The sequence below is a fragment of the Hirundo rustica genome, chromosome 2 (genome assembly GCF_015227805.2).
Source record: "Hirundo rustica isolate bHirRus1 chromosome 2, bHirRus1.pri.v3, whole genome shotgun sequence".
In the NCBI taxonomy this organism is placed as follows: domain Eukaryota; kingdom Metazoa; phylum Chordata; class Aves; order Passeriformes; family Hirundinidae; genus Hirundo; species Hirundo rustica.
Genome location: NC_053451.1, coordinates 81015771 through 81023998, shown reverse-complemented (window position 1 = coordinate 81023998; position 8228 = coordinate 81015771). Strand labels below are relative to the sequence as shown.

The window sequence follows — 8228 nt, the reverse complement described above, 5'->3', positions numbered from 1 at the left end:
ATGCAAAAAAGGATTGATTCTTATGAGAAGACTTGTATGTCTGAAATTAAATTCTAAAGAAAAATCTAAAATTGTGCATGCAGGCATTGGTGTATTGCCATAATTTTCATAGGGATTTCTTATGCCAGCCAAATTCTATTGCAATGCTCTGCCTCCTAAAGTTAGATCATCACTTTGCCATGAAGGAAAAATAACAAACCCCACAAAATTTCATTGCAGGGTCTGACATAAGGTGCTGTCAAACACGGGGCTTACAACTGTGACAATGGCAGCTGTTCCCTTTGGCAAACAAAACATCTGGGAAAACAGAATGAGATTTTTCATCTTTCTCACACACCATGATCTAAATGGGCATATGCCCAAAATATTAGCCATGTGGATGAAGGAAGCTTCTAGAGTTGGTAACCAATTTAAGTCTGTACTGTATGTTCAGTCTGCTGTTGTTAAATGCAGAATACTGACAAGCTGAGAAATAAAAAACATAATATTCTATGAGAAAAATGATCTGCTTAGAATTTATTGCAAATGCATAAGCATGTTTCAGAAGATCAGCCAGTCTAGTCCAGGGGCATCCTGACCTAAGCAGGTTAGACAGATCTCTGAAGGAGTTTCACTCATACAAGCAATCTGGTATCTCCTGAAGAAACATCAACAAACATTAGTCTGCAAGAGCTAAAGGTTATTTTTTCTCAAGCACGTACAGTCAAAGACAGGAACACTGGAGAAGGGGTGCAGTGCCAGACATTGCAGGAATGCCAGCTCAAGATGCACTTTAAATTACAGTTCAGTTTTGAGTTTTACCTGTAAAAAAGTCTTTAAAAATTGGAGAGTAGCAGAACAAAGTAGGGGCTAAATACCATGATGTATTCCAATAAGGACATAGAGAATTTCTCCTTCAAAAGGGTATTTTGAACTTATACGCAAAATTCCAGGCTTTTACCTCCCCAAAATACCCATCATAACCTGTCTTAAAAAAACTCACTTTGGTGTTTACAAGTGAAACACTGAAATTTCAAGGCACAGAGATTCAGAGGTAATAGTATAACCTTGGGAAAACAGCACCAGAAACCCTGTCCATAACACGTATGTGATCAACTGGTTAGCTTGGCAGATTTTTCACAAGAGAGCAGGCTCTAGAAATTTCTGTTTGATTTTGCCATATGTGGAGAAAAAACTTTCAGATGTGCAACTTTGACTGCCATTTTGGTCTGCATATTCTGGCTCTTTTTGGTGTACATGCATATCATATGATCATAATTATGAACATAATTATGCACATAATTATGAAAATCATTATGCATGAAGGATGTAAAACAAAATTATTATACCCAAAACACTGATTATTAATAGGACAACTATTATTGCAATTATGCATAAATATATTAATATTTTACATATAAGTTTTATATATATCATAGATATGTAATATATTTGCTGAGTATTAATGTCTACATTTTTTCCATTTTTCATATTTAAAATAAATTCAATTGAGTAGAGTCATTAAATGAATTAATATTAACAATACCATATTAATAATTTATAATTGAAATATTAAAAATAAATCTGTATTTTAAAAAAAAATTAATAAGAAGGAATAGGGATTTTTGACTTTGCTACTCTCTTTATTGAATGCCCTGTCTCCACCTGCTGTTCTACAAACAGGCTGTGGTCTGTAAACAGCTTTAAATAGTTGGAGCCAAATAATGCAGCAATGCAAAAATCAAAGCAGTCCAACTCTCAATTATTCCATCTATTAAATACTTTTTGACATTAAAAAACACTAAGCCTGGTGTAAAAAAAAAAAAAAAAAAAAAAAAGCCCATAAAGAAGAGCAAACTGTCCTCTATAAATCATCATTCAGAACAATAATTTCAAAAAGACTGACAAATAGTCCCAATGTCACCAGTGTTTGTTTTGATCCTAAACAAAATAATCTTTAAAAATAATAATTAAAAAAAATATGATCTTTAAAAAAAGTTAAACAGAAAATTAGAAGCACCTGTGAAATTGTTACTAAGGTTTAAAACAAATCTACAAAAACAAATGCCCAGAAACAAATGTGTTATCACAAATAAAGTCTAGATTTAATTTTTTTTTAAAGAAAGAAATAAACCAGAGCAAAATGATACAGTGCTATTACAATTTTTATTACACCTTTCTACATAAAGTATGTATAAACTATCTAGTCTGTCAGACTGATCACGACCTCACCCAGATATATCCAGTATAGCCATATATAAATTCTGAAAAAGGGTTGGTTTTAGAAGTCCAGGGCTCTGTCAGCAATTTATCTTACCTGGTAAGTTTATTAGTTTAATCATCGTAGAAAGAGCTGGTAAATGCTACATACACTGACAGCTATATTTTGATAACTTATTTCCTGGCAGTTATCTATAGTCTGCCTTTCAGAAGTCAATGCAACTTGGAAAAAAAAAAAAAATCACTTTCATTAAGGTTATCAGAAATAAGTTCCCAAAAGTTGTATCCAAAAGACTTTGTCATGAAATGTAAAGCAAGTCATCTTTTAACTTGATCAGTCTTCGAAGAGTAAGAGAGATACTTGCATATTTATCCTCAGCTTGTCATGCTGTGTTTTATAGCCTAAATCATTCTCTAATGTAAAAGTACTTAAGGAATCAAGATTTTCTACAGGCTTTTCTGATGTTGTAACATGCTCATCACAAATTAAAACCACAATAACAACAACAATTATTGTGGGGAAAAAAATGAAAACCTAAAATCAATACTTGCCATAATTCAAAACAGTACCAGATCCTTCATGTAGATATTGTTTCTTTTTCCATAAAGTTCAAAACCAGCCTTTAGACGACAGATTCACAGCAGACCCAGGACTCTGTAAGACTGGAGTGCTGAATAATCTCCAGCAATCAAGATCAATGACAGAACAAGGTTAAAGGAGATGAGATACTTCAAATTAATATCTAGACCTAACTTTCACAAAATTTCTATTGACCATAAATTACAAATAATCTCCCCTTCAGCATGTGCAACATTTAGCTGAAGAATGAAAAGAGTTGTCATCCTTAATCAGCTATCCCATACTATAGTCTTTGCCATTTATTTCCACAATGCTGACTGTGTTTAGTGCATTGAAAATATTTCTACATTAAAGGCCATATCATGGAAAATATTAGCAAGGATTTTGGCACCATAAAAATTATGAGTTCTGTAGGCTATTTTTTTAATAATTTACTCTGATGGTAGAAAAATTAAAATAAGTGGGAGGGAACAACTGGCTACTTGTTTAAATTTAAAAAAAAAGAAAAAAATAAAACAACTCTCAGCAATTATTATTGTACCTCAGTTTATTAGTAGTATTATAAAAAACCTGTTAAGATGTAGATGCATCAATCTCTTTCATTCATGTTTTTCTTTCACACACATGTAAGTGAACTTTAAGTTTCAAAATTAAACTCAGCATGTACAGAAATTGCAGTTCTGAAATTTAACTTCTTCTTTGGATTTCAGTGTTATAACTACAATATATAAGGAGTTCATTTGTCCTAATTCAATCTCTCAAAAATTAGATATTCATATCTAATCTGGACTTTTCCATAATGGAAGCAACAAGTAGGGGAAAAGAGTAATTCATCCAAAAATAGACAATACAGAATAATTCAAATGTCAAGCTTACACTTAGATATCTGAGCCTTACATGACTGAAATTGATCAAAATACATCTAACACAAGGTGAAATTACATGCCTGATGAGAGGATAAAATAGGTTTATTTGGGAATAATCAAATTTTGGGAATCGTGTACAAAAGACCTGATTTGCTGGAAGCTGACTCCCTCTGTACAGGCCTAATTTTTAAAAAACTTTACTTTGAAGGATATTTCTAAACGCCTGAAGTTCCCAGATGTAATCCTTGGGGTGAAGATTTTAACTCCAATTTGGCAGTTAACTATTTCACTTGTTTACAATTTCATCAGGAACGTTGCCAAAGCAGCCAACTTTCATTCTTTGTCTATAGAGGATTATTAGGAGCAGTGATTTCCATACATTCCTAAGTATGAATTCTGTGTCACCTGAAAAGTTGGGTCTTTAAACCTGATCTTTTGCTTTATTAGCTCAAGAGAGTTTCTAAGATTAGGTTAGGTAGAAGACTACCCATATAACATATGTAATTGTATTTAAATGCAATTTTCCATCTGGAAACAGGAAGGTAATTTACTTCCCAGGCATCATCAGAATTTCTGTGGTCCAGCAGCAAAAGTTTCACAAAATTATCAGTGGTAAACACATTAGAAGTCCAAGAGCTATGTGGGTTGTACAAATATACTCATCTCAAGGGGTGAGTTGGCCCACGTATAGGCTAAATCGCCCTTTGAAACTTATTTCTCTCTCTTCACCATAGTGGGAAAGTAGGACAACCACCTTCCTAAAGAAAGACTGAGGTTAAATGCCTAAAGACAGTCATGTAAGATCAGTTTTGAAATAATTTTTTTGATTATGAAATTAATCCTTAACAAATTAAGAATACCTATTGCTATCTGTAGAGGATGTTATGGTGTTTTCTCCTGAGAAATAAGAGAAATATTAGCAAGATCAAAATAAGCTCTATATTTGTTAAACAAGAGACATCAGTTGTGAGTGAAGAATAATTCTGTGTGCAAGTCAGATTTTTTAACAGCTAAAACAAGTTTGTATGGAGCTGAAAAAAATTATTGCACCATTAGCTTGTAAAAAATAATAACTCACCCTACAAGAAGTGCTTTGATAAAGAATTATCACCAAGACCTAACAATCACAGGCTAATGAAAGCTTATATTCAGTATGCTCACTAAAATACTTCAAAATTGCATTTAAATCTCCAAATAGTCTGTCCAGAATATTATTTTTCATTCTGAAAAATATATGAAATTTGCTTCAACTGTAAATCAGCAATTCTCTTTCTTACATTAAAAAATATTTGAAAATATTATCTCTTTAGAAGTCTTCCTACAACAAAAAAACCCTCACTGAGTTTAAATGTACTCTTGCAAATTGATTTGCACTTTGCTATATTAACAGATAATCAGAACAAATAGAAAAAAAGGCAGCTTATGCCCATTTTCATCTTGGCAATTTGGCTAAAAGCATGGAATTTATAATTGTGTTTTTGCAAAACTTTCCTTGAGTTGATTTACTAAAATTTAAACTTTTATTCAAGTAAAATACTTGAACTTTGTTAAGAAATACTTTACAGTATTTCATGGATATGTGAGACAAGAGTGATTCAAGATGTATGTCACTAAGAGAAACAATTATTTTGACAGATTCCAACACAGCTGACCATGAATATATTAGTCCACTCTACAAAAATAAAGTACTGCTTAGTTTGGACAAAGATGGGGGGAATATATTGCTTCTTGCGTTACATATACTTTATCTTATTTAGGCAGAATGCAGACACTCAAGAAGGAGATTAGGGTAAAAGAATTTTAGTTAGAAATGAATTTACATAGGGTTAGTAATCACAAAGGAGAATGTCTTTTTCATCTCTAGTGTTCAATAAATTTTCAAACGTAAGTTTGGCATGGAGGAAGAGAGATCACAAGAAATAAAACTATTTTATGTCAGAAATGTTCTAAAACTACTAGGCAGTGGTACTTCATTTATCGAGGAAAATGAGTTAAAATACCACCTCTGTCATTAAACCAGTCTCTGAGACTGAAATAAAAGAAAGAATGTAGAGCTCTTGGCTAATGCCTTTTCATGTTCTGTTCACCATTTGAACAATATGCTTAGCATCACACAGCCCTTACATTTAACTGAGTTCCTTTAATGATTGTAATCAAACAACAAAAAAAAACCCCAAACAAGTGACATCCACACCTAAGAGTAAATAAGGAACAATGTAAACAATTAATTAATTGAATAAAAATAAATATTAATGAAGAAGAATAATGATATGTTATGGACTATCACAAATTCAGATGTGACCAGAATAAATTTATAATAATCTCAAGATGTTATGGAATGCTAGAATGTTGATTCATATGAAAGCGAGGTATAGCTTTATCATTCTGAGGGAGAAAACACAGTCCAAAGTATGAAAATAATTATCTAGGCTTTTCCATATATATTCAGGTAGCCAAATGGCTGTATTGGTGCATGAATACAGGTCTAACTCATTCATTAAAGAGAAACCTCTATCCCTATGTACAGACATATTGATATATATGGGCTGGTACCCTCCTGTTTCTTGCCTGGCATAAGAAATTTTTAACTTATTCAAATATGTGTACAAGTGTTTTAATATTCTTTAGCAGTGCAAACTAAAACCTCCGAACTTAGGACTCTGTCTCCACAGCATAAGAGATTAATCATTTGCCTTAATGAATGGATCTATGGGTTAAATGTCTAAACTCCAGACAATTGCATACACTTTTTTTAGTTATCATTACTGGAGGAAAAAAGACACCTCTGGAGGACATTTAATCTTATGAAAATGAGTATCTAAGATAAGCAAATCCAGTAGACTTCCACTGGCTGTTCAAGGAGTTGAAGTGACTGCCTTTGACTTAATGACTAATTTTCAGACTGCTGAAACTGGAGAAGGTAAGCACCATCTCCTAAAAAAAACAGAGAAGGCCCACTGACAGAAGCCTAAATAAACAGTTGCATATGTCCAGATCAAAATGCTGTAAGTTGCAAACAATAATATCTAATTAATAAAAATATTCTGAGGTACTACAGGTACCTGAGCATGCTTTGGATCCCACACCTTGCAGTCAGAAGTGTGGGTGCCAGGGAAGGTCTCAAGAGGTGCATGGAGACATGGTGACCCTCCAAAGGCCTGCAGACACCCATCACAGCACTGTTTATGGAAATATATTTATCCTCATGGAGGTCTTCATAACAAGCCTGAAAAAAGAGATTGCTACTTTAGGCAGACTGGATCCTACCACAACAATGTTCAGTAGTACCAGTTAGTCTTCACTTTCTTGTATTCATCCTTGATTGCACTACTGCAACATAAATATTGTTTCTATTGCTGAATTATCAACCCTCTAAAATCCCTGTTTCAGTAATGGGATGGGTGACAGGACCTCAACCACTGTAGCATAACAGAGCCATGATGATTATCGTTGTAGGAACAGACCTTACAGCAAGGTAGAGTGGTACACTCATTAATTCACTTGCCTGATGCAGCCAGGAGTCAGATACAGCTCCAAGTCTAAAGGTCAGAAGTCGTATCAATCTGCTTCATAAATGTTGATTTTAGCGAGATGCAATGTCATGAGGGGCTGGCAGCAAAAAGCTTCTGCTTTTATACAGTGACCCTGAAGCAACAAATTTAAAATGTTAATATCCATTTAGATTAACTTTCTGTAACTTTTATTTTTAACATAATGGTGATAAAAAACCCTGAGGAAAATTCATGCAATTAACACCTGATTAACAGATTTGGCTGTGCATTTGTTGCTGTTACTGCATTTAGAGAATTTGCTTGAAAGAGTGTACACACATACACTGAAGCTTTCTATTACTTACAAAACCAGTTGTGTTTGTGTACAAAATCAGTTGTGTCAGTGTAGTGACAATATGCAAAGACTTTTTTTTTTTTTCTCTGAGCTTAAGCTCGCAGTTTCCTTCTTGTTTCAGAAACATAGGTTGTCTCAAAGCTGGGGCATTTAAGCTGTGAGACAATTTATATAACCTGGACATCAATTAATGTTTAGTTTGCTGTGTATCTTAAGCAATGTTTACATGACAATATATCCTCTTCCTTTTCTTTTTCCATAGGGCAGCAATGATTGAAGAGACAGACCAACACAACTGTGGTATGACATATTACTGTTTAAACAAAGATAAGCACTGAAAACATAAACGTTGAAAAACTATTGGACACTAAACACCACACTTACCTGTACATTAATATATATGTTTTCTTCTGTCTGTGCCTTGTCTAGAAATCTTGAGTAACTGAAGTTAACTTTTCTAACACTGCCATCAACTGACTAGAGTACACAAGCTTGATTAATTTGAATGATTGAAGGTAAAATACAGTTGAAAGCTGTCATCATTTATGTAGACATTTATTTATTTATGAGGACTATTGTTCTTGGGAGGACTGGAAAAATCTTTCATTAATTAGTCTTGCTTTTCCTCATCCAATATGTTTACATCTTAACATACATACACATCAATTTTTAAAACTAATTGTAGATACTGTGTCAGTGTTTTCTGTCATCATCTCCTGTGTTAACAAAGTTTTAAA

General features: G+C 33.2%; 1 long non-coding RNA gene across 1 annotated transcript; it reads right to left on the bottom strand.

Annotated features, from left to right (window-relative positions):
• Positions 1-2749: 2749 nt before the first annotated feature.
• On the bottom strand, positions 2750-6856 carry LOC120749069 (uncharacterized). The gene is made up of 3 exons (XR_005699517.1): positions 6708-6856; positions 4506-4542; positions 2750-2879 (listed from the first exon to the last, which is right to left on the bottom strand). It is a non-coding gene; the product is annotated as an uncharacterized LOC120749069 (long non-coding RNA).
• Positions 6857-8228: the final 1372 nt, after the last annotated feature.